The 27,699-nt window shown below is 42.7% G+C and overlaps 1 protein-coding gene across 8 annotated transcripts in view; it reads right to left on the bottom strand.

The window, feature by feature from the left end:
• Positions 1-27,699, bottom strand: part of CUX1 (cut like homeobox 1) — a 271,185-nt gene that overhangs the window by 101,381 nt on the left and 142,105 nt on the right. The window lies entirely within an intron of this gene.

The following is a 27,699-nucleotide window of genomic DNA, read 5'->3' as shown; positions in this document are numbered from 1 at the left end:
AAGTGTGAGGGGGTCTGGACCCATCCAGGGACTTTCAGCCACCTTTAAAGGGGCAAGGTAAGGGGAGGCAAAGGTAGGGAAACTGGAGAAGACAGAGGAGCAAGGGAAGGAACAGAGGGATATCCGAGGCCAATGGACCAAGGGGAGACAGGACCAAGAGCAGTAAAGCAGAGGAGCACCCTGAGCCAGAGGAAGGGTGGGTGGCTGCCAGGAAAACACAAGATGGTGCTGGAAAAACAAGGTAGAAAGGCTCAACCCTGCATTTAAAATGGAGAGAAATATTAATACTGGTATTTGTGTCCCATTTCGGCCGGGGTCAGGATTTAAGAGCTCTATTACAGCACTGGGATACACAGCCAATTACAAAAAGAAGCAACTGAGGATATAGAATGCCATAAAAATGACATTTGTGCCCTTCAGCGTGCGCAGATAATTCTGACTGAATCCAGTAAAGTGTCAAACTGTAGCCAAAGGCAAAATTGTCCCTTTGTCCTTGTATCCAGACACACCAGCTGACTGACCCTGAACTCCTCTCTCCCTCCTACGTTTTCTTCTCCCAAGCTTTTCAGCACACCTAATAGAAGGATGTAACATCTCCAAAAAAATTCAAGCAAAACACCTCCAGCCTAGCAGTCTGCACACCAATGGAGGGTAATGCTGCAACCATAAACGTTATCTTTAAGTAAAGTAATGAATTAAATTACTCTGTATTCTTTCCTAGCACAAGTGTCAACAGCATTCAGGAGAATCTTCAAAAGGAATTCAGGCTTTTCATTTTAAAAGCTCAACTACCACATCAGTAGCTGGCACTCAGCAGCCTAAAATCACTTATTTGAGAAAGTCTCTAATAGCTGCATTCACTGTTTGCTCAGCACAAGTATTTATTATAAAATAAATTACAGTTCTCCCACCTTTTATGCACTCACAGAAACAACCTGCATCGATTTATTGCTTACAAAGGACTGTGTCAAACTCAGACCTGTCAGGCACAAGGCAGCTCTGCTTGGCTCACTGAAGGAGTCCCACACAGGTCATTTTTGATGTATTCACCCTCCACTACATTTGCTCATTTTCAGCCCTTCCTATTTCAATACCCCTCTTTATTTCAGTGGAACAACTTGGCAAGCAGAGCACCATCCAGCTCTGGGCTTGTCCTGCAGGCTTGCACTGAAAATCTGATGGGAATCTCAAAGGGAACAATGACCTTGGAAGGGACCTTGAAGATCACCTTGTTCCACCCCTGCCATGGGCAGGGACGCCTTCCACCATCCCAGGGTTGCTCCAAGCCCCAGTGTCCAGCCTGGCCTTGGGCACTGCCAGGGATCCAGGGGCAGCCACAGCTGCTCTGGGCACCCTGTGCCAGGGCCTGCCCACCCTTACAGGGAAGAATTTTTTCACCTAATCAGCAAATTTGTGGTTACACAGAATCTATTTGTAACCAAAGTCACCCCATGTGAACTAAAGTCACTTTTAGGAACCAGAGATCTGATTATTTCACTTTTTACTTTCTTTTTCTTGAAGAAACACAAACCTTGGCCCCTCAGGAGCGCCTCAATTCCCCCATCACTCCAAGAGATGAAGGCAAGGAGAAAAGCCCTCAAAGTTCCTTCTTCAGACAGATACAGAGAATGAGGGTAATTATTAACAAGAAGACATTTTACTAAAATATACTGATATTTACGGTGGTTACACCAGATTTCTACATTGCAACCCAACATTAATCAGGGTTTGGTCAAGGGTGATACTTTCTAAACATTAACACAGATCATGAGAAAAAAAGTGGGGAAAGCTGTTTTCAGGAATAAATGTTATCTACCCTGTGTTTTTGCATTCCACAGATAATATAATCATTTATCTGATCTAGTTCCTTATAATCTCCATGGCAGAGGAAAAGTAATCATGTAAGCAAGTCAGTTCTTCAGGGTGTATTACAGCTTGTTCTAAGTTTCAACATTTTCAGACTAAGGAATTTAGGGAATCAAATTTTAAGCCCAAGCATTTGGAGCTACAAAATCAGCATCACCACTTAAAAAGAATCTGAACTGTTTCAACAGCACGACCATGAAATATTCTATTATTTCTTCTCTTGGTACTGTGTTTGAAGTGAGAAACAAAATGCATTAAAAGCTATAGATTTTACAAGGTATAAGCTTTTACTAGTCATGAAACAGCCCTCAAAGCTAACATGCCACCTATAAAAAACAACTTAAGGAGTTGAAAAAAAAACCCCAAACCACCCCACTTTTCAATTCAATTGCTTATGGGAAATAAAAAGTGCAGAAAGGCTCGATTTTCATTTTAAGATCAAGAAAACCGATTAGGTTTGAACAGCATAACAAGGCAGCAAATTCAAGGGTTGGTAACAGGGAAAAAGCTCAGTTCTTCTTCTAAATAAAATTAAATCAGATGAAAACCTGGAACACCACGAAATTATTCACTTGCAAGCAAGAAGATTCTGAACTTTATGATTAAAATCCAGTTGATCCAAGTCCTTCATTTAGCTACTAGCTTAAAGAGGCAGAAACAATTCCTTTTTTATTAACATGACAAGTGAATGGTTTGCCAAATCTTGTGGCTACAGCCCCCTAAACATTCAAACTTACTCAACCTTGAAGGAAACTGCTGTTGGATTCTTTATACATGGAAGGACTGAAAAATACAGATGACACTTTGGAAATTGCAAGTCAGTGGCATGGCCAAGAAACTTCCCTACCAGGGCAGATTAATACTTAGGTTTGGCAAAAAACAAACAACATTTTTTCCCACACATTTGTTTTCTTTAAAAACATGTAAAAGTTTACTAGTTGGAGCAAACGGTATATGGAGCCAGTGGGGCTTGTTAAAATGTTCTAATTACCCAAACATTTACGCAGGCAATTTCAAACTAAAAGCAGACATTATCAACTAATGTGCATTTATGTTTAATTAAGAAAAAAAAAAAAGAAAAATCCTCCTTGTAATGTATATCTGTGATCGGCACAGAGCAGATTTTAGCCAAATTAGGTAAACAGCTCAGCCTCTTAAAATTACAGGCAGTGTAACCCAGCACTTGGCCAGGACGAGGCAAAAAATGTGAGGTTATTTGGGATATTTGGGAAGGGATGAAAAGAAGAACAGGGGCCAAAGCATTTAAAGGGAAAAAAAATAAAGGAAGAGCAAAAGGCAGTGCACTGAATTTTTTCAGGTTTCAATGAAATTTTTATCAGAGAAGGTTCCTGGGTCTAGGAAACAATTTCGGATCACTAAACAATGGCAGAATTGCCTGCAGCCCAATGATCACGGCATTCACTCAGGCCACGAGAGCATTCCAGCATTTGAATATTCCATTTCATTTTTACTTTAAGCAAAGCAGAGGGGCAACAAATTCCCTACCCAAGTTCTAATCACTTCCTAAACTCTGCTGGTGGATGCCCTCATCTAATCCCTGCACCTCAGTGCCCTGCCAAGGTGCCTGGGATTTGCTGCCCAATTTCTAGGAAAGAAAAAACCACCAAACACTTTCTTAGAAAGTTTCCAGAGGAAGGTAATATAAAAAACCCACTAATTTTATTCTTTGGAACTTTATGAGTATCACTGTACACACATTTATGTGTTTTTAGAGTTCATAATTATTCCAATCCAACAGACATCCACAGAGCATAAATTCACCTTTACTGCTAGTACAAGATGGAATAACAGGAAGAAGGGTTGTACAAAGAATAAAAGAAAAAGTTATTTCAGCACAACATGTCAAAGGGGAAGATCTCACACCCTTTTTACTACTAAGTTCTCAAATCTACTTTTCAAACTGCAAGAGCTATAGGTTAATATTTTCTTTCAGAGCAACCCTCTAAGGATCTTCAGATCAGATAATCCTTTTTCCAGTGTCATATAAATCCAGGCCTCTTGTAAAAGAATTTCTCTGTTCAGGGATTCATAAATCCACTAAGTTTAGTAATGAATTGGGTGTTTCCTTTCCTAGGAACTCAATTGAAGAAAAAAAATCCCCTCTCTGCTAAGCAGTGAAACACTGGAGGCTTTAAATTGAGAGATCAAAGGCAGGCTGGGTTCAGGTGCTCTGGTGATTGCACCCAACGTCATCTGCACTAATCTGGGAGTGGGGAAATGTCCACTGGACACTGCCCAGATCCTCTGTGCAGACACTCTGCACTAAATCAACTTCCTCCCTTGGCAAAAAGCAGAGGGACCCACCGCTTTTCCCATCTTTTTGGGTTGTTTTATTAGAATTCATCCTGGTTTCCTCTAGCTGCCCCCACGCATGGCACCGCACACAGATCCAGGCTGGGGAAATAAATCTCATGGAAAGATTTCTCATTAAGCACACCAGGATCAAGCAGCCACACCAGCTGCAGGTATCATCTTCAAATAAACGAGGGCCTGAGCGCTTGAAAGGTGTCAAGTGATCATCAAATATTGAAAAAGGTTAAAGAAACTGCTTATAAAGCCCAAGATACTGAGCAGTACCTGGAAAAACAAGAATCATCTCAAACATTAGAGAGAAAAGACCCTGTAGAATAAAACATCTTTCAGTCCATAGGAAAAGTGCTTTCCAAGAAAACCTGCACAGCACTTTGCTCCCTCTTCATGTTTTAAGTCAGGATTTCAAGGGTAAAATAATCGTGTTTGCAATTATAAAGTTTTATAGACAACAGAAATCAGCTTTATCCCAGTGAGACACAAGGGAGCAGATTCTAAAGATCATCAGCGTTTTCTTAATCATTTCTGGAGAGAAATTGATCTGACTGACACTAATTGATGTGCTCAATAAAAGACAAAGAGGGAAAAAAAAGAATTATATGTAACAGACAACGTCAACTCACAGCACCCCAGAGCTGTAATTCCCACAGTGTCACACACACAACCCTGGCACACCTGGCAAACCAGAGGACACTTAATGTAAGCAGCTGGAAGAAAGAAAAGATGTATTGGTTGGATCAAAAAATTAGCCAATATATAACTAGATGATCCATCTTTTTTATTTGATGGCAATAGTATGTTCTTATGTGGCACATATCTGCACATGTTGCAATATGAACGGTCAATATGAATTTTGGCTCTCCAGACTGTTTAACCCTGCATTTAAAAAACTCTTACTCAGCTCTCACTGTGTTTTTCTCTCCCCACAAACAGATCTCTTGTGAGCTCCATGTCCAGCAATCACGCTGTCCATCACAGAAAGGAAAAGAAATGCAATAAATCCTTTTTCTCCCGATCAAACATTTATTTTTCTTTTACAGTGTGTTTTTGCTTCACCCTGCAAAGCCCTATGAGTAGCATTAAAATCAGAAATGAGGAGTGTCCAGATTTGGATCATTCTGGGTTTCCTCTCTGACACCTCCCACCTCAGAGCACTGCTCACAATCCTTTGGGCCACACAGGAGTCCAAAGAAGGTGCTGAAGCACAAGATAAGTTTTGCACCTGAAATTTGCAGACACAAATAACCTTGTTTAGACAGACCTAAAAATCCATTTCCATCAGCTTTTGAAGGAGCTGGTGGGAAATTTAGAACCTCTGGAGCTGTGGGCTCCAGACTGCAGGCTCTCCTACAGGTCCTGCACTGGGATACAAGGAGAGGAGACCCTGCAATTCCATTCTGCTGTGATCCTTCTCACCTCCCTTTACAGGCCATGGAGAACAGCAGGAAGAACATTCCCATCTTTAATTTTTCATGTTATTTATGTCAGAATCCCACCCACACTGAGGCCCTGAGATCGAGGTGCTGCACCAGCACAAACCCAGCAAATTTGCAGGATGGAGTCCTCAGGGTGGGGAACAAAACCTCCAGGTTGTGCCAAGTGTTTGTGCTCAGGGGAGGTGATTTAGACAAACATTCCCAGCACTGCCAGCCTGCCCTGGGAAGCAGGAGCCATTGCTGATCTGACAGGATTTCCTAACAACGTGAGATGACAAGGATGCAGCAAACTCCCAATTTCCTTGTGCCTCCTGGTACAAATTGAAGGAGCTTTCTGCAATTCCCCTCTCCTGACTTCAGCTGATTCAATAACACACCAGAATTTAAACACAGGCACCCTTCCCTCTCCCCTCCTTGCACACAAAGCATATCAAACCCATGGAATTACTCCTGACTTGGCCTTGAGCAGCCAACACGATGTCAATTTTACATGTTTTATAAAGCAACAGCATGTAGAAAGCAACTCAAATGCAGGTCATATCAAGCATGTGACCCACAGAGCAATCAAAGACTGCCTGAAACTGTCATTCAAGGTTCAATCAGCTTCTTGCAGGAAAAATGAAACATCTGTGGCCCAGAGAATTAAGTTATGTATTGCATAATTCATCTGGTGTCTGCCACAGCAGCCATTTTAATGCTCTAGTGATAAACATGTTTGATTATTTTTGTTTTGTTTCCTGTTGCCTCCATGGTATTTCTATTTATCCACCCATACCACAATGCAGAATGGAGATAACAAATATACAAAACAGTGTTATAGTCAGCTGATAAGATGTGGGAAATCAGCAGCCTTATTAATCACATCAACTCAGCAGCACTATTAAACCTTCTGTTCCCTGCAACTGTCCTCATCTTGGGTCTTTAGGGTACACTCTGTAGTTAGATTTGCTGATGAAATCATTGTTTCCCAAGGATCCAAACATTTGGATTGAACTTAAAAAGGTTTTTCTATTAGGAAAGCTGCTCTCCTCATACACAAAGCAAGTTCCTCGCTGGTTCCCAGGTTTTTCACCCCCTCAGTTCTTTCTGATCCTGACACAAGCAGGATGAACGTGCATCTCACACCAGACACTGGATCCTCTTCCATTCACTTATTCCACAGGATGGGTTTGTGGTCCACACTGGCAGAAACTCTAATTCATCCTCTGCAAGTCATTTTGGGACGTGACTGTTATTAATGGTAACTTAGTTCACTTTACTCCCAAACCTGTACACCCTGACACTTTCCCACCTGCCCTGCACTTCCCTGACTTCCAGAACACATTCCTGCAGGGCAGCTGGGGACCTGGAGGCTCTGGGTCCATTCCCTGCTCTCTGGGTGTTTATCCCCGTTGCCAGGAGTGAAGCATTTGTGCAGTCTGCTCACAGAGCTTCAGCTGGCAGTTAATTTGCTTCCCAATTAAACATCATCTGAGGGAAATTTAATAGACTTGGGTAATGGCAATTTACTCCAAAAAGCAGCTTTGAACTGGGTGTTGTAAGGAACCAAGGAGCAGCCTCTGGAGTGGTGGAGTCAGGTGGGTTCTCCCCCATTTTTGTGATTTGGAGCCTGTGGGATTCCTGCAGTGAGGAAATCCTCCCTGGACAGAGCAGGTTCTATGGCAGAGCCTGCTCTGGTGGGAGCAGCTTCACCTGGCAGCCACAGCTGCTTCCTGAGATGCTGCTGGTGGAGGTGAGTCAGGGATAAAACACACATCCTCCCTGAGCCCCAGCCCAAACAAAGCCCTGCTTCCCATCGACTGCTCCTATAAAGTTGTTTAGACAGCACTGTTGTAACAATATCAGCTGTGCCATCTGGGCCTTTCCAGCTGCCCCCCATGGCTGCTTCCTCCTGAGACATCTCCAGCTCCCTCCTTTATCCCTTCAGTGTCCCCACTTCACCTCCCACCCACCAATTGTAGGAAACACAGATTAAAGACACTCTCCAGCCATGGAGACATGGCTGATCAACCTGCAGCTGCTGTCCCTCAACCTGCAGCCCTCAAAAGGGTTATTTGCCTGCCTTTCCTCCCATTCCCAGTTCCTACAAGCTCCACCAGAGCTCCCTGTGCTGGGGATTTCTAATGCTGTTAATTACTGCCGAAGTCAATCATCAGCTTCCAAGTTAATTTAGGAGGGGATCTGATGAGCTCCAAGCAGGCTGGAAGTAAAACAGACCACAGGCTCGTGGAAGCTCCATTTCCTTTGGAAACTGGGATGAAGGCTGTGGTCCTGCAGGGCTGTGGATGCACAAATAGGCTGCTCTGCTCCCAGGGCACAGCAGCAGAACCTGCCAGGTTTTCAGAATTTGCCTTTTTAAAAAATTTTACTCGAAAAAAATGTATAACAAAGTGTAAAAGAAAAACTTCCTAAAAGAGCAAATCATATTAATTCTGCTTCTACAAGTCACCTAAGCTCTTTTCCAATTGTTTCTCCAACTAACTAAATAAATAGAATTTATTTTTACATACAATATTTAATTACAATAATAGTAGTAGTAGAAGTAGTAGTAGTTTGACATTTTGAAATAAAGAACCTGCAACCATTTACCTATTTTTACTTACGGAGTTAAAACAGATAATTTAGCCAAAATTAGAAACCTTAATTGCAGGCATCTGAAGTGTCATTCTCTTTTATCGGAATGGCAATATTTTAGATTGGAGAAACAGCAGGAGGAATTGTCTGTGCTTTGATTAAAGATCCTCTAAAAATACACACAAATATTTTAATTTACTTGGTAATATCACTGCAGTTACAATGTGTGAAATGAGCACAAATATCTTGTCAAGGATATGGGGGGGTTGCTGGCTTTTGGGCTTTTTTGTTTTTATTATAATCACCATGTCACATTTGCAAAATCCCTTTAGGTTTTGAGCAGTTACAATCCCAAAATGAACAATCTTCCCTCATACTACACCACTGCCAAAATCACAGATTTCTGTATGTTTGTTTTCTTTAGAGCAAGAACAACCTCAAAAAATTGGAGACTGTTCAGAATTTTTACTGTATCAACATTCACATTCCAGATTAATCTTTAGGAGCTTCTTTCCAGAGACACTCAGCATCTCCTCTTCTCTTTAACCACAGAGAGCTGAGGAGCTCAGTAATTTGGAAAAATGAGCTATTGATTGATTTCTGCCCTTGTTCCCCTTATTTATTCTGTATCTTTGTCCATCACTGTAAGAACCTGTAAAAGCTTTTCTCTAACTGCCCCCAGTTTATCCTCAGTGCAACAGCTTTAAGTCAGTTTGAGAATGAAAGAGCACAGCCAGAATTCTGTGTACAGGTGTCACTCCCCAGGCACAGATCAAAGGGAAATTACTGCTTCCCAGCAGAGCAGTGACAGACCCCAGCTCCTGCCTTGTGGAGGACAGCAATCCCCCAGGGACCTGGACAGGGATCAGGGGAAATACCCCACACCAAAGAAGGAAAGCCATTCCTGTTCCAGTCACAGCTCAAACGCTCGAGTTCTCTAAATTACCTGTTCCTTTACCCAGTCTGACCTGACAATTGGAACTGTGGAGTGCACAACAACATCCTACACAGCCTTTTGAAGGATTTATTGCCAGGAAACAAAATGAATGTGTCCACCAGGCCAATAATCTCCAATTTACTATTTCTTACCGAGCTGCTGATGTGCCCCCAAGCACGTTCACCAACAGGCACTCAAATACAACAATATCCTGGTTTCATTGTCAAACCACCTGTAGCATCTGGACAGTGGTTTATGGGCAACAAAAAGGCATCATTTAGTGATGGAATCTGGATTAAAAATGCAACCTTTTGCCATTCTCAGTGTAAAGGATATGCATGTTGTGCAAAAGCAAAGCTAAACACTGACTGCAGTAACACAGCATTCAAGTGGGAGATGTATTTGGGGAATGCTTTAGATGCTCTTGGCTTAGAAGTAAATACAGGTGATATGCCCATTCTCTGTTAGCTTCTCAAGCAAGTTATCTCCTTCTGGCTATCGAAAATAGCATTACATGGTCTTTGATAAAGGCAGCTGACGTCCTTCTATTCAATAAATGGAATGAAAATTGCAGAAAGCACGATAGAGATGTGTTTATTCTACATTTTGAGTGGGTTTTACCTTTGCCAGGAGCTATGCTGAAGATTAACAACCAGAATGATTGCTGTCTTTATAATAATGTATTCAATTACCAATACAGTTTTCTCTCTTCCCAATTTGTTCCAGCTTTGCTCTGAATGGAGACACCTGTCAAATGGCCATCATGTCAGCACTCTGCAGTTCCACTTTAGAGCTATCAACAGCATCAATCTTGCTGACCCCAGTGACAAAGCAGCAAAAAAAAAACAGGCAGAAAGAAACAAAGGAGGGAATGTGAGACCACAGAATAGGGAAAACAAACCAGGGGAAGGAGAACAGGCAGGTGTTGTCCAAACCTGCACCAGTTCATTATCACTTCATGTGGGCAGGCCCCTGAGACACAGAGCAACCTCCTGGGCTTCACATGGAGGAGCTGCCTCCCTCTCTCTCCTTTCCCTTCCCTCTGTGGGACACCCAAAAAGCAGACTCAGTCCCCAGAGCCCCCAGGAGTTGGTCAAGGAGCTGGATGACAGTTTGGCACTGACCACTTGCTGTGCTGGAGCTTCCCTCCAGCCTCCTGTGCCAGCCGAGTACCCAGCAGGTTTTATTTTTACATCTTTGCTGAATACATAACTCTGCTCACTTTTTTCCAACTTTAGCATCCAGTTGTACTGGATTATGAGGGATGCTCACTAATATGACTGACAGATTGCCTGTCTACACAGAATCCAAACTTGATATGTATTAGACAGCAAAATTACTTTAAATAATCCTTCGTGGCAAACCCCAACAACACCAGGTACTACTGCAAGCCCTTGGAGGACAATAGAGCAGAATTTTCTAATTTAACCTTTGAAAATGTTATTTGCAGAAACACTTTTCAAATTCTTTATTTCCCTTTCAACAGTTGTTGAGTCTTTAAAATACTGCTGAAATAAAACAGCTTCAGGCTTGACTAACGCTGTACTCCATGGTAGGAACTATTTGATTATTCTGTTTTGACAGTTAATAGAACAGGTTTAGTATTTCTACAGAAGGGGAGTTTGAACTGGAAATATTATTTTGTGTTGCTAATGACTATTCCTCCACAATTCTACTCAGCAGAATCCTCGAGTGGATGAAAAATATCCTTCCTATGTTAAGCAAGAGCTGTAAGAGAGAAGGGGAGTAAAGAAATGCCAACCAACCTTTTGGATTTGCCTGGTTTGTGATGTAATTCTGTAACCAACAGGTCCCAGAGCCACAAACCCAGCAATTGCTTAATGAGCAATTCCACCCTGTTTAGACCCTCAGTGCCAAACACTGTCCCTGCTGTTCCCAGAGCTGGGGAGGTGTAAAAGTAACCCTGTAACCCTGTCAGGTGTCCCACCTGCTCCTCATCTGCTCCAGCACCCAAACTGCTCAGGTGTGGCAGCCTCTGCCCAGCCCTGTGGTCCCCCACGACTGAGCCCTTGGGTTCAGCTGGGCACTCCTGTGGAGCATGCAGGTGTAACCAGGCCCAGCCACGGAGCAGGGCAACTCCCCCTTCTCTTCCCAGAGCACACAGTTGGTGCCAGCAGCTCCTGCATTGCGTGTGTAGAAGTTTGGAACTTCCCAAAAAAGCTGATTTAGTCTTCCGCTGTTTTCCCTGGCCTCAGCTCCTTTTATGGCCCTGTGTAGTAAAATTATTATTGCAGGGAACCTCACTTTGCTTCTGCAGTGTTCTACAAACAGTGAGGATGGGGCTCTCTGGTTCTGTCTCCTTCCTCACCACCTTTTCTGGTGGCTGCAGCTGCAGCATCTTCCCAAGCCATGGGCTGAAGCATTCAGCAGGAGTTTACCTGATGTTGTGACAGAAATAAAAGGTGTGGGAGGAGAGGTATCTATGGGCAGGATGCTCAAATCCATTGTAAGGCTCACGAATTTAATACAGAGATGTTTTTTCTTAAATTTGTTCAAAGAAGTGGTCAATAATTAAGTCTTCCACAGGCCCTGGCCATTTAGGTTATTTTAGGGTAGTGAGTACAGCTAAACTTACTCAGTCCCACTGCTATGGAGATAGAAAGTACAAGGGATCAGGAAGCACCTAGAGATAACGTGAGTGCAAATGATAAATAGTAAAAGTTTAGTTCATGCAGATACCAGACAATATGTTGACTGAAAAACAGTAACAAAAAGTATTAAGTTTATCCACCACACACTGCACAGAAGGATTGTTAAACACTGCTCTGGGTCAGGACAGGCACGTGCCTGGCAGGTCCCACCACTGCCAGCTCCCTTGATGGCAAGGCGGTGACAGAAATCAATCCAACAGGCAGCAAGACAAGTAAGTCATCTGTATCACAGCTAAAATATGGTGTTGATCAATAACAGAAAATGAACTCGCACTCCTTTGCCAAGAAAATAGATTATTTAATCAGAGTACAGACAGGCAGAGATGTTACATAATCAAAAATAGCTCGTGCTGCTATATTTAGTGGCCGCTGTCTTTTAGAGGGGAGGGCAAAAGTACAGCCATTATCAGCTACAAACCCTCTGCTGAAATGGTTTTCTGATGAGTTAAGCTGGTCAGACATACTTAACACCAAGATATGGTATATTTAAAACTACAACAACTATGACAGTACGAAGGCAACAAATAGGGAAAAGACAAGGGAGTCACTGTTGTCCTATGGACAGAAATCCTCAGGGTTAAAAGGATCAAGTCCCATCCAGAACTTACACACCAGGGATCTCCAGCAGCCATTTCTAACTTCCAGAATACCTGGAGTTTTCCATCAAAGGATGGAACATCAGTACAGCACATTTACAGTTTATGACTGGTTGCCTTTCACAGTCATTGCTGTGATTTCTTAGCAATAACCAGTGGAACTGCAGGAATTTGCAGAACACGCAGAAAATCACTGATCAAGCCCATCAGCACAGAGCTCACTTGATACCACTGCAGCCTGTCTGGCCATGGCACAGCTGAGAGCCCTCCTCCACCCCTGAGATCCACAGGGTCATTAGGAGCTCAAAGGAAAGTCTGTCCATGGATATTCCCCCAGATGTGAACAACATCACCATCAACAGGATCATCCTCCCTCCAGCTTCCCCACCCAACAATAAACACTGGGAAAAGGAGTGCCATTAATGCTGAAGTCAAGCACCTCTAGTTTTTATGGTTTCAGAAATGGAAAAATTCAAGTGAGGCACTAGAAAAACTAACAGTTAAATTAAGGGCTTCCATCCATTTACCTGAAAGTAGAAGAAAACTCGCAGTTCTGAACTGGAACACAGATAAAAAGAACATTTAATAGAATAGCCAGTGATTAACCTTGGTAACCACCATTTATTTTACTGTTTTAGGGTTCATACCCAACAAGGAATTACAGAAATTGGGATTTGCATGAGGTTTATAGAGCTGCTACTTTAGGTGGGTGTGCAGCCACAGCAGCTCTTGTTTTAAGCAGTCCTGGAAGGTGGTGATTCTGCAGGACCATACCTTTGCCATGTATTTTTCCCTGGGATATCCATTTTGCACATCCAAAGGAAGCAAAAACTTCACGAAGACAAAAACTTCTTGGTGAGCATTTTAGAGAGATAAGAAAACAAACAGTCTAAACAGGGATGAAAGATGCTGCTTCAGTGTAAGATGCATTAAAGATCCCTCAAATGTTCAGGAAAGCTAGAGAGGAAAGAAAGCACTATGCCCATTAATAATAATAATAATAAAAGATAATTATAGCTGGCTCCAAATGTTAACAATTCAATAGTTACAGGATCTAAGTACTGTAAATGACTAATGCAGGCAGCAAATGCATTTGCAGCAGCGTGCAAAACAAAGCCCTTAAAAGTAGATAGCTCTGGGAAAGAAAGGACAAGCTGCTTTATAACATCAGCTCTGAAGCACATGACATTAAGAAGGGCTCTGTATTATCTTCCTTTTGTGACTGGCAACAAGAACATGTCCTTGATTTACCAAGATGATGAAAACCCAATAATGCCCCATTTGGGAGTGCCAGATACCTGCATGATTACAACAACAGTGTTGTATCTTTACTGTTCTCATGAGAATGACCCATGATGGGTGATTTTTTTCTCTTTGCAAAAAGTCACAACATACTTCAAGACTTCAGCCATGTGAAAAGCCAAGGAAAGACTGCTGATGAATTTAAGTGACTACAAACTGGAATAAGCAACAAAACTGCTGATTATTTACCACCTAAAACTTGCAGGATAAATTCTCCTACCAGAAATTGTGTTGGGTTATGCTTTCATTCGATTTGTGCACGATGCTCTCTGTTGATGAATATATCTGATTTCATGCAAATGTGATTAAATAAATCAGACAATGTTAGGCTGTATTGAGTCTCAAGAGGTTCTAATTCAAGATGTGAAATACTTGCCCCAATAAGCACAATTGAGCTAAACCTTGTGCATTATTACCTTCTTAACCTCAGAAACCCTCTGGTTGCCTCCTTATTGTTGTTAACACGGGTGTAACATCAGATTTTGCATAAATTGCCCACACTGATTCAAAGGTATGTAAGGACTGAAGAGGAAGGGATGGGAAATGAAAAGGAGAAATAAAGAAGGTGGGAAAATTCCTTCAAAGCATCTCGACTTCCTTGGAGCTCCCAGCTCTCGGCACACAGAGGGATCAGGTAACATGGAATGAGTGCTGTGGCTGACATCTGCAGATAACAGAAATCAAAGGGAACAGCTCTGAAACCCAGGCTGTTGATAATCAGTTGTCTACAGGTGACGTTATGGCTCTAATCTTAAACAGTACAAGTGTTAGACCTTCACCAGCTACACAGAGGTTCACATCGCACCAATCTCTCAGAGAAAGGAATATCAGCCAAGGAATACAGTGAGCCCACGCCACACACTCCTTGCAAATTAAAAAAGGCTTTTTGGAAAGGTATCTGATGAAAAGCAGCATGATTCACAACAGGAACTGTGTCTGCAAGTGGCAGTGCCACCTTGTTCTGTTATTCCCCACCAAACTCGCATTCTGCCACCTGCAAAATGATCCTGAGGGTGACAATGTTGTCACTTCCAGCACAACTATCCTACAAAACTGGGTTTCTAGCTTCCAGGGACTGGGGAATGAAGGACATGGGGGCTTTTCCTGACTGTCACTTATTCTCTGTGAAATTAATTTCAGAGGGACCACCAAACCCCTCACTCCTCCTACAGCAGATTATCACAGAATCATGGAATGGCTTGGGTTGGAAGGGACCTTAAGGATCATCTCATTCCAACCCCCCTGCCACAGGCAGGGACACCTTCCATGTGCTCAGGGCCCCATCCCACCTGGCCTTGAACACTTCAGTCACTTTTTGTTCATGCCAGGTGCACCTTCTGACAGGAGGCAGGAATTTTACCCCTTTATCAGTCAGTGCCTAGGTCTCTCCTAGAGTTTGGCAGAGAGGGGAAGGATCCCACAGCTTACACACTCTGTGAGGAACCACACCTGGAATTGTAGCCCATGGATGGAGCTCTTCCCACCCAAGGAACAATTCCTGCCACTAAGGCAAGGCTGAGTTTGCACTTAACCAATGGATTAAGGCTCATCCATACCCCAAAAGGGTTTGTTGGCTCTACTGCAGACAAATTCTGATATGAACTGGCAGATGATGCACCAGCTGAATGCTGGAACAAAGAGGCTGTTGGTGTCTCCAGCAAGTCAGGGACAACACTAAACAACTCCACTTGTAAGCAGAACATTCTTTTCCCTGATATCATACACAGAAGCTGCTGTTTAATTAAAACTAAGCTGCTTAAGCCATTAAACTGGCAAATGGCTGTACCAAATGACTTGTCATTGTTAGCATTCCAGCAGCAGGAGTTGTTTGTTGTCACTCAGATGGCAACTTCCAGTGCTAATGCAGATTTCCCAACTGGCTCCATGGATCTAAACCAGCCCAGGACAGGGAAGTTATTAAAAGTGCTGCTGCATGTAACCAAGGAGCTCCCTCTTCAAAGATACCCATACTGTGTACTCTGCTGCAATTTAATTGTTTCAAACTTCTGCCCTAGAAATATGAGCCATTCCAGGCATTTACTTGCATTTTAAAAAGTAGAACATGTATCAATTCTGGCTTTGAGCCCCAAGTTTAACCAAGTCCAGATACAGCCTCTTGATTTAGATCCTGCCATCAAAATCTGTAATTAAAAAGCACAACCTACTACAGCAGCTACTTTATTCTTATCACATACAAAAAAAAAATTAAAAAATCAACATTTTCTCTTGGGTCAGTAACAAGAAAAGGTCATTCTGGCTATGCAGACAAACTTCAAAGCCATGGACAATGATCATCCAAGAGTCCAAGTGGAGACATTCCAAAGGACTCTGTTTACTTATCACTTGGATTTGGGTCAAGACAGGGAGCATCAGGCAGAGGTGTCTCTGGAATCCATGGTAGGACACTGCCTCTTGCTCCTCTGCAATCCTCCTTCCCTTCCCCTAAATGGGAAGCACTGGGGTGAGGAACAGAAATGGTTGAATCGAATTTGTTGATCTTTTTACTTCCTATGAGTCATGTTTCTCAACTCAACCCCTCTGCATATAAAAATCTGCTACAACTCATTAAATAAATATTTCCACTTTGGCTCAGTAAAAGCAGAGGACTCCCACAAGAAAGCATCACACAGGTAAAACAATGCAAAAGGGTAGAATGATTAAAACTGCTCATCCCAGTGCCCGAGATGGAGCAGTCAGTGGTAACACAGCATGAGTATTATGGCAGATGCCATATGCATCTTTTTTCCTTTGGTGTGGTCTCCAGGAAAGAAGAATATTTCCATTCATCACAGAATGACCTAATGGATGTCCAAGTGAATGATCAGCAAATGCATTTTATGTGCTTCTATTTGTGTACCCTTAGTTTTACAGCTACAATGCAAGCACCAGAACAGCACTTCCACTTTCCCATCCAAAGCCTGCAAGACTATCCACATTAATGAAGTCTGGCCTTACCCTGTGTGCCCTTTTTACATATGGCACAACTGAGTCATCCCCCTTGGTTTAGGTAGTGTGCTTGACACAACAACAATAAGATGTAGAGCTAATTACCACTACAGCAATAAAAACAGGAGTGTCCTTTTCATAAGCCAGTCTCAAACTGAATTCCTATCAAAATACAGCGGTTTTTTTATAGAAATAAAGTTAATAGATACCTAGAACTACTGAATGAACCGACAAGATCTCTCTGCATTTAGCAACAAGCCTTGAAAACCTTAATCTTGTGAGTCAGTAATAGTGGAGGAAGCCAAGCCAATCTTGGGTCTATAATAGTAAGACAAACTGTTTAAAAGACCTCCTCTGAAACAAATGTGTAAATGTCTCACCAAGGCTGAGATGCTGATTTAAGATTAGACAGTGTAAATGTACTTATTTTGTATCAGTTAAGAACAACCTGTGTTTCTCATTCACAAAGGTTTAAGGCAAATGGTTTAATAGCACTCGAGCACAAACTCCTCACTAAGTCCTTCTCCAAATGCCATTAATACCTCTGCAAGTCCTGTGCCACATCTAATTCTCTCTGGCTTTCACCTGTTCTATCACAATTTAAATACATCAGGCTCCTTCTTCATTATCAAAGTTAAACCCACAAATACAAATTTTCTCTTGACAAAATCCTGCCGAGGTCCCTGACGAGGCCAGTCCTGGCTGTGACACTCTCTGCTACCAAAAAGAGCCAGCCAGGAAAAACCCAAAGGCTACACAGAGAGACAGGGGAGGATTTTGAGACCAATATTCCTCCAGATAAGGCATTAGGAGTGGTGTTGTTTAGGAAGTAAAGGGCTGATATAGAAAAGCTGATGATCAGCACTGCACCACTAACTGCAGAAAAGCAGAATTATTATTGCCAAAACTGCAGAAGAGTAAAAAGTCCAGACATTAAACCAAGTGAGGTGAAGAGGCAGCTTTACAGCAGGTGAAATTCAACACTGACAAACATGTGCTAATGCCCTGAAGAGTAATAATTTGGGCTACTTTTCTCCACTGCTGGGCCCTACACTTCTCGCTAGGTAAATAAAGAGATGGACTAATAGGAACATCCACATCTAGTTAAGATCATATTCCCAACAGAGCAAAATCCCCTCAGATGGACTATCACGATTCACTGCATGAACAGCTAAATGATCCAATCTGGAGGAGCAGGAACCTATGGCAAATTCATCGCCATGATGCATTACAGAGCTGATTTAATTTTTTTCCCTCTCTGGCCATCAAGCCCAGGTTGTTATCAGAGCCCAGACACTGGGCAAGACAGTGTCCTTTAATCCACTACAGAATGACTGCAGCATTGTGGAGCCCAGGAAAAGGACACAGCCTTAAAAATTCCCGTTATTAAAAGAGGGAAAACATATCCCAGATAATTTGGGGAGTCAAAATCCTGGCTGTGTGGAGTTATCTTGGAATCTTCATCCCATGTGTGTTAATCTACAGGGAAATGAAGTGCTACACCCCGGGTAAGGCAGGGGTTAATTCTGACTGCTGTCGAATGCCCCAAGTCTGTGCTCTGTTCATCAGAGCATTAAATCTGAAAGCTCAAGAGAGTAGTGCAGCCGTGCTGCAAGGGCTATGTTATAAAGTTCTGCATTAAAAATTCATATCGTAGGCTTGCCACAGTACTCTGCTCTGGCTGAAAGGAGAGCTGGCGGGGAAATATTAGACACCCCACTGTCTTTCTGGCAATTGGAGACATTCCTCAACAAACAGCACCTCAGGAAGGGAATGAAAGGGCAAACAAACCGTGAAACAAATCAATGAGTTCAATTATCTCTCTCTCTCTCGGAAAGGAAACTTTTCATTTTTAAGGCTGTTTCATGAAATCTTTTAATGACGGCCCTGCACACGGGTGCTGGGCACTCTGGCTGCAGAGCTGGCTGCTTGGCAGGGCTTTTTATTTGTTTTACATGAGACACAGACTCCCAAACACAGAGGGTGAAACAGGGAGCAGGGTATAGGGATCTCTCTGCAGAGCAAGAACTCTACTTACCCTTTACATTACCACGACCACGTGGGATAAGAGGCTGTAGAAATTGTTCCCACTTTCCCTGAAGTGTCTCCAGCAAAGAGTGAATTTAGATTTATTAAGATGGTTAGTTACTCCATGGTTAAGTTATGTGCTCCTCACTCCTGGTTAAGGCTGTGTGCATTTCACAGCGATTTATGGCAGCCCAACTGGTGGATGACACAGTTCACAATGATGGAAATGGGTGGTATATTTTTATGAAAGCCATATGTGCCCCTCAGGTGATCTGTCTGATGTAACCACTGTATTCAGGCAGGTTAATAATCCCCATCCCATAAATGAGGAAATACATAGGAAATGAAACATCAGTAAACACAATTTCTCGAGGAAACCATGCAAAGAAAGTTACCTGCTCACAATCCTCCCTTGTAACTCTGCTTAGCAGCAACTGTAATAGAAAGATTCCCTTTTCCCAGAGCTGAATTTTGAATCAAAGAAAGGGAGAGGAAGAAAATAGAAACCATTGGACAAAAGTTGCCATGGCACTTCATCTATATTTATATATATACAAGAATATATCTGGTTGTGAGTACAGTTGAAAACCCAAGTGACTTCAGCCCAGCAATCTGGGTTTCGAGGGGCTCAGCCCCACGAGGAGGGCCAGGAGGGCAGGAATTCATCCAGAGGGTGCAGTCCCCAGAGAACACAGGAGATTTATGCCTAGCACAAAACAAATCAACACCAGACTAGCCTAAAGCCCCTAACTAATAAAAACCTGTACAGAGGGAGGGAATAAACCCCCACTATTCAGCTGGAAGTTCATTAGTTCCACAGAAGGAATGAAGACAAGCTGGAGAGCTGGTGATCACAAGTAACCAAAGATCAGCTATTAAAAGGCACTGAAAATCTGCTACAAAAGGTTAGTAACCCCAAGGCAGTGCTTCAGTCAAATTTAATTTTTGCTCAAGATTTCTTACGAACAGGCACTGAGAACCTGCAAGCAAGACTTGATCAGCTGAGGTTTATTCTGGGTTTCAAGCAGCTGCATCCAAGCAAAAGAGGGGAAGCAGAAGTCCTTTCCTCTGTGTACTGCCTTGATTTCTCAGTTGTTATCCTTGCTGTAGTACTGGTTGCCTTCCAGTATTCCAGCCCCTGACCAATCTCCCTGTGACTCAGTTTCTCAACACGTTAAAAATCTGGGAGGCAAGGCCAGCACAGGCACAAAATCACAGCCTCTGCTCTGCTGTGCTCCTGCAGAAACAGCAGAGAAGCATTAAGGGTTAATAATCTCAGGCTTACAGGATTTGTGTATTATGCATTTGTTTATTTAATGCTTTACATGAATGCTAATGAAGTTATTAACAGGCCTGCATGTTGTCTATTGTTTTTCTTGGGTTTAGTGTCTGCACCATCCTGCCTTATCCCTTCTGCTCCACGAGCTGGCCAACACCCAGCTCTTCCAAATCCCTGAATCAGTGTTCTATCCTGGATTCTCAGTTTCCTGGTCAAAGACTGTATTTTTTGAAACTTCTCTGTCGAAACATTATCTTTAAAAACATCTCATCAAGATAAAGCAATTCTATTTCCCCACACCAGATATTTTCTGTGACACAAAACTGCAATCCCACATGGCCTTATTGTCTTTTAATTAGATCAGAGGATATGTAAATGAGACAATATTTCTTAGGTCCCATTAAGTGATGTCTCCAGGAGGATCAAAAGGGTCTGAACCAGGCAGGACATGCACCCCTGACATCCACACCCTCACACTGACCTGCCCCACGCTCCAACTGCTCCTCAGGAAAGTCTTTGATTTACTGGAAATGCCACTGTTTTGTGGCCTTTTTGCTGCCAAAACTGCTCCAAGTCTGCAGACCAAAACCCCTTTTTTCCTGCAACCAGGGCACACAGGGCAAATGCAAGGGTGCAAGCGTGGGGGTGACTCCTGCACGTGCCAATGCAGGCAGCTCCCTCCCAGCTCTGCTTCTGCCACAGACATGAGGAAAAGGGCTCAAAGGGAAGTCAAAGATTTCTATGGGAGCAGGCAGGAGAAATAATTGGGAGTTTTAAAGCAGGGATGACCTGTACAGCAACGCAGGCACAGGACTTCATTCTGTAGCCTTTACCCCGAGTAATGGGAACACCCCTGAGTTCCCAACATCAACAGGATTGACTGATGAAACAAATCAGAAATCCTTCCTTTTTTTAAAGCAACTGTGGAAAGGATAACATCCCTGCTTCTGCAGTCAGGTGGCTGATAGCTGGGGCATCATAGCAACTTTGTGAGGCAGAGATGGGGTCAGACCTACCTACATTGAGGTGTAGGTTTAATGAGGTGCTGAAAAACTTTGCTAATGAGGAAACAGCATAGGGATACTTCCATAAAGCAAGTTGTGCCAGATGCAGCCCCTGACAGTGATGGCTCACACCTTCCTGTTCTTGGAAAAGGCAAACAAAAAATCCAAATGAAAGCACTGAGGGAATGTGAAAGTTGTCTGTATGAAGCAATGTGGGACTTGGGGGAGCAGGGCCGCCAGCTCTCACAGCAAACACCTGGATTTCCAAAGGGAAAGAACATCAAGGCAGAAGAAACAGACTCCTTTCCAGGATATAGAGTTTTAGTGCCTGGGATCTCACAAAGTTTCCTGAACTTCCATTCTCATTCAGGACATTCCCATCTCTTTCCATTAAATGAGGGAGCACAACTCCGTGACTCATTTCTCTGCCTGCGTGGGAGTGGGAAAAGCAGCTGGAATCCATCCCTGGAGCACAAGGAGAGTTTCCAGTACACACCAGTGCAGGAAGCCACCTATAAAACACATGGCCAGGTAGGGACAAGCACTGCAGCACCTGTCAGTTTAACTCAGCAGCTTCTGGAGAGCTCTGCTTTGGGGCTGGAAATGGGTAACCCCGCAGGGCAGGGCCCGATTGGAAGCAGCTGAACCATTTGTTTCTGATGATTCCAGGGTTTCTCCCACCTACCTCCCCCTCCACCCCAGCCCTGCAGGAGCTGGAGCACGGCACAGCCACGTGCCCTCCTGCTGTCACAGACAAGGCCTCGCCAGGAAGCGGTTCTGCACCAAAATAACTCTGTTGATTTGCTACTTTGCATTGAAAAAAAAAATTAAAAAAAGAGACTGTTGTAATTTGCAGACACACATGAAAGAGCTGCGTGGAATCCAAGCTCAGCTGACTGGCAGATAGAAGCCCAAGGACCTTGTCCCTGCTGGGGGCAGATGTGCCTCTGCCAGAGGGTTTTCCTCCCCTCTAACTCGCTCCTCTTCTTCCTCACACGGCCCTCCCAGGCACCTCCAAAGTTCAGGTGCTACAGGTAAAAGGACCTGCTGTGGTGAGATGGCTCAAAAAACTGGAATGTCCTTTGGCTTGCCTCACAGGGAAAGCCAGTCCCTGCTGGGAGGCTGGGATTGCAGGAACACAGTTGTGGTCCCTCTGCTCCTGGACTGAGGCCGCTGCACCAGCCTGAAGAGGTCTGGCTGACAAGAGCAAGTGGGGACAGACAGGACAGGGACAGACAGGACAGGGACACAGGGACACTCCTGCCCCTTGTCATTCCACACAGACCCACAGCCTCTCCACACAGCTTCATTCCCACGGAGAAGCCCTGGTTGCAGCCGTGGCTGGGATGACCCACAGCCTGGCTGGCACAGTAGCCAAAGTACTTTGCATTTATTTAAAGATTTCCATCTAAGGATCTCATGTCAAGCCAAGGTTACAGATAACAGGGTGATGACTAGAATATGCTGGAATACCCTAAGGCTATTTTTTTTTTCTACTTTGGGTTGTTAAATAACACCAGCTTTTAGGCTATACTAGAAAAAGGAACTGAACAGTCTCACTGGAGGTTAAAACACAAACAAAATAGAAGCCCTGAGAGGACCTAGGGCACTTTGGTGCTGTCAGAAAGTTACATTAACTAATTGCAAGCATTACAAGTCTAACAGAAGAGGCAACAGAGCCCAGCAACAGCACGAAATCCTACTGACTCCAAAGGCTCCATTTATATGGAGTTCTCAGAAAAGCTCCCTTAGAAATGAAAAATGAAAATAAATAACCTTTTGGTCAGTTTGTGGTTTATCATTTGCATGTCTGCATATTTCCAGACTCCAGACAAGGCTAGACTGTTGCCTTTGGGCATTATCCACTCTCCTTGTGCCTCAGTTTCCCCATCCAAAAGTAAAGGTTAATGCCAGTGCTTCAAGCAAGCACTCAGGACTTCACAGAGCCAAGTGTTTTACAGGAACACTGAACTCTCTTCCCGTATGACTTTGCAGCTTTTCTGGTGTGACTGCAGGCTGAACCAGAAATGTGACAAAAAAGGCTGGTTTGCACACAGGCTTTCAAGCCCTCTTTCACACCAGAGCTTTAGGTCAAAATGAGAAGCAGATTTCCAAAGTATTTCCATTCATCTTCACTTGTAGGTTTTTAAGCAAAATATTAATGTAATAATAGTGACTTTCAGCCTGGTGAGTTTTGCATAAAGCACAGTTAAAACTTTGAACCTCAAATGGTAAAATGCAGACAGCTTTCTGTAAGATTCAAAACATTTAATTTTTCTTCTTTTTTTTTTCCTTAAAAAAAGTAGTTCTCTGCAACATCTTCCCTGGTTTTTCATCCCCTCATTGCCACCACTCCTGGGGTTTCACTGGTGCCAGTAGGACTAGAAAACCGAGGGAGAGAAAAAACTCTGAAAAGAGACATGGCCTATGAAGTTCTCCATCTCCTGTTTTTAGGGAAATCACTTTAAATACAGCAATAATTCCAAAGCTGAGCATTAGAAGTTAATGACTCATCAAAAGAACAGGAAATAGGAAACTTTAAGACCTTAAAGGCACAGCAAATAGAAGCTATTTCATGTCATGTACAGCACCACCACCCTAACTACAGTATTTCATGCTCAATGGGGGGAAGCAGCATTTGAGACCATCTATCACAGTAATTATGTGATGCTGGAGGGAGCACAACTTTATTTTTTATTCAGTTTGACCCTGAGCACCATCAAAATGGAAGACTACAAACATTTGAGAAGTGATATATTGGCACCAGCCAGCACTTAACCAAGGAAGATTTGTTAAAAAAAGAATTAAAGTAAATAATTCAGTTCTCACTAACTATTGGGAATTATTCCCCTGAAGTCCCAAGTTAACTGAGATTTGCCCCAATGTAACAAAAGATTTCACATGAATACTTCAATTCCAATTCCACCGCTTAACTTCGGGCAGAAATAACTCCTCAGGAATTCTCTAAAACTTGTGCTCCCCTCCCTCCAAGCCCAATTCTCCACTCCTTCCACCCAGGAAAGCACATCTGTAGAACTTCATTCTACAGTGATGCCTGAAGGACAGGTCTGTTTGAAAATGCACAAGAGGAGCATCGTTTACCCCAAAGAGCCAAAAACCACAGGCATCTCCTTCTGTTCCCATTGTCCTCCTGTGTCATCCTTAGCTGTGCTGCCAAAAAAAATAATAATCAGTCTGATCTATGGAAGGACAACAATTCTCTGCTCATATACTGGAGGCAAAATGTTTTCCTACAAGTTATTGAAAGTAGCTGTGTTTGGATGACTGCTTCAGTAAATATGAAAAGCTCCTTCTCTGTTGCATTCCTGTGCTACTTTTAGGACAAAAAGTCTGAATCTTACAGAAAATCCACTGGTAACAAAACCAGTGGTGGCAGAGCTGCTTTGGCTGACATCCTTAACCTAAACATTTTCTGGTTTGTGTTGTTTATGAAGGGGTTTTATTGCAGAACAGGGTGGGGGAGTGGGCAGTACCCCAAATACTCACAAGACTACTTAAAGCTGACTGGTGAAAATGCAGCATTTCAGTGAAATTCGATATTTTCTTTCATCAAAGGCAAGGAGCCTCAACCCACATGTTAACAGTAATGTAACAAGCCTACTGTATGTGCTGCAACCCAAGGTCCTTTTCCAATTAGAATTCATTTAGGTTAGGGGAGAGCAGGGGTCGGAGCAAAGAGGTGGCTCTGGAATTGATCTAAAACTGGAATCCGACCATTCAGGCTGGGAGCTCAGCTGGGAATCCCAAGCACTTGCTTGGATTCTGCAGCAAACCAGAAGAGCACTGTTAGAGAGAACAGTTTGTCCCTGGAAAATGGAGGAAATGTATACAGAATGTTTCTTTTTCTACAAAGAAAGAAAGAAAGATAGAAGTCTGTTGCACTAGGGTAAAAAAAACAACCCCAACATTCTTTAATTTTGCTGAAACTCAAGCCTGAGTTTGCTTTTCAGTTCCAGGTCTGATAGAATCTCCAGATCAAACTCATTAGTGTTGGTTAAATCCAGGTTTGCTGATAGGAACGTGTGGGACAGCAAACCAGTGTCAGGCCTCGAGAGAGGATGTGCCTCTTTAATTGAAAACGGCAGAGTAATCATTCATTTATTTAACCCAGAGATGATTATAATCTGAAAACCTTGAAATCCTCTTACACAACAACTGTTTTGGCAAGCCCCTCTGTGTTCCAACAAATATTAAACTGTGCTTGCCATTTGTCTAAGGAATCTTGTATTAATAAACATGAAGAAGAACACTTTTACCTCCCACACTCAATGACAGAAGAAAACAAAGACCAGCTGTATTCATCAATGGATCCTTGTTCTGCACATAAAGGCTAATTACATTTTACTTCAAGCCTACACATGGAAAACTTTGCTCCTGCCATCTTGTCAAAGGCAGCTTCTGATATTCCAGCTGACAGACTGCAATGACTGCACATAATAAACTTCTTTTTGTCATTAACACCTTCAGCGCCCAGCCCGGGGCTCTGCTGGGGCTCAGGGAAGGGGCAGGGGCAGCACACACCCACCTGCTGGGAATTCTGTACGTGGGGATGACAGAATTGGACTGGAAATTTTAATTCCAGCTGCTGATCTCATCTGAAGGTGCCTGGCTGTGCATCTGTCCCTCCCTTTGCATGTAGAGTACTTTGAACGGGACATTGTGAAAAGATAAAACAAACAAGTTGACAGAATGATTCCCAACTTTTCAGATCACCACAACTGCTCTCCAGGATAAAATCCAGACTCCTTCAAGCTGATAATGAAGACTTCCCACTCTGTATTTCTTTTGCTTCTTGGGGATTTTTTTCTTGTTTGAAAGATTTTCAAAGTTTCAAGTAGTTGAAAGACAGCTTTATTCTGAGACTGAAAATCTTAAAAGCACTGTTAGCTTTAAAAAATTGACAATTATCTGTTTTTTTCCTGAAGGCACTCCAATTCATCTGCATCAAATAAGCGTCTGTAAAACTAACAATTCTGGCCTGAGATAAAAATCACATGTTTTTAAAACATAAAATTAAAATTGGCAATACAAGTAGCTTTTCAGACTTAGATCAAAAGAGGGCTTCTCTTAAGAAAAGAATCAAACTGTCTTTCACCCTTTTTATTGGTGTTTTTTCAGCCTTTCTCCCAGCTTTTACAATTAAAATAGATGACTCAATTTCACTGTCTACATTCAGTTCTCTTTTCATGTTCTTCTAGATTTCCATATTGCAAAATTTGGGCTACAAATGCTACAGACGACTGTTGTTATGCAAGAACTATTCCTGCCATAAATATCCAAAACAATGATAAAATATTTCAGCTGTTATTAGGTCCTACAAGTTTGTTTTCACAGTACATTAGTCTGGGAGATAAAGTACGAGCTTAATGTCTGTTTCAGGATTCAGCTCCATGACCACTATATTCCAGACCCAGCCTCCATAATCATTCTGCTACAGAACACAATAAACTTCTTGTTACTGCAGATGCTACTAATTTCATGTAATTCTATATAAATTAGGTAAGAGTCATTCTCAAGATCATATAAAAAAGAAATATTTCTGTGTGAATCTCCCTGAAAGAATGGAACTAGAAATGCAAACAAATCTTTTGGAGAACAGATTTTGCCCAGTGTAAGATAAATTACAGCACTTAGGGAACCAGTATTAAAAAATGAGGCACTCTGCAAATAAACACATTAAAAAGGGTGAGGGGTTATTAGGTTCAGTGCCTACAACCACTGATCTCTGCCTGTTCCCCCAGAAGCAACTGCAAGATGAAGTAACAGCAACAATATCAGTTATGTACAGGAAAAAACAAAGGCAATCTGCAGGAATTTAAGGCTCCATCTGAACCAGCATTTGTTTACATCCCTCAGAGAGGGAGGAATCAATGAGGGAACAAAAATACTTTTGATCCCCCTACACTGAACTCATCCTACAAGGAGCTCAAAGGAAACTGGACTCCCAGAGCCAGATCAAAATTCACCTGAAAGATTATCCTGAAGGATGTAAAAGGTGTTTGAACTCCAAGTGCTGATTGTTAACTCCATTTGGTGAGCTCTGGGTTCCTCAGGGGGGAATCAGATCCTCAGCAGGCACAGAACCACGGGGTAAGAAATTTAGAATTGGTGCCAGTTTGACTGGATTTTAACCCTGGGCAGTGGGCACAGGGAGGTGACACTGAGCCCCAGCCCTTCCCTTGCAGTATCCCAGCCATCTGAAACGGCTGCTTCCTTCCCATCCCATTTCCAGACATTGAAATGACTCTTTGTGCTTAATCCCGCTGATCATGAGAATTCCTTCTCATTATTAACTTTCCTTAAATATGAAGGGTTCAAAGGAAACCAGCAGCAGTCTGTCTCTTTTGTTGTTCCCTGCCCTAATTGTTAATAAAACCAGAGGATAATTGGAAACAGTAGCTATTAAGAAGACAAGAAGATATACTTTTAAGACTACCTTCATGTTCTGCTTGAAAACAAGGAAATTCTGCCCAAAATGCTGCTTTTGGTAATTACGGGTGAACCTGGCAGAGCAAGGACTACTACCCCAAAAGCAGAAAGAACCAGGGTGCCTAAGAGTCAGAAATCCTTCACTAAATGAAGCTTTGTTTTCACTCAGATGGGAAGATCACAGTAAAAATACCTTATTTCTCAAACTGCCCTATTTCTAAATAAAATACAAGAGATACAATGCAGAGTAAGAGATACGCAGATGAAGCACCTGAGAA

This window comes from Aphelocoma coerulescens, chromosome 19 (genome assembly GCF_041296385.1).
Source record: "Aphelocoma coerulescens isolate FSJ_1873_10779 chromosome 19, UR_Acoe_1.0, whole genome shotgun sequence".
Classification (NCBI taxonomy): Eukaryota; Metazoa; Chordata; class Aves; order Passeriformes; family Corvidae; genus Aphelocoma; species Aphelocoma coerulescens.
The sequence above is the reverse complement of the archived record's forward strand: the minus strand, read 5'-3'. Positions and strand labels throughout refer to the sequence as shown.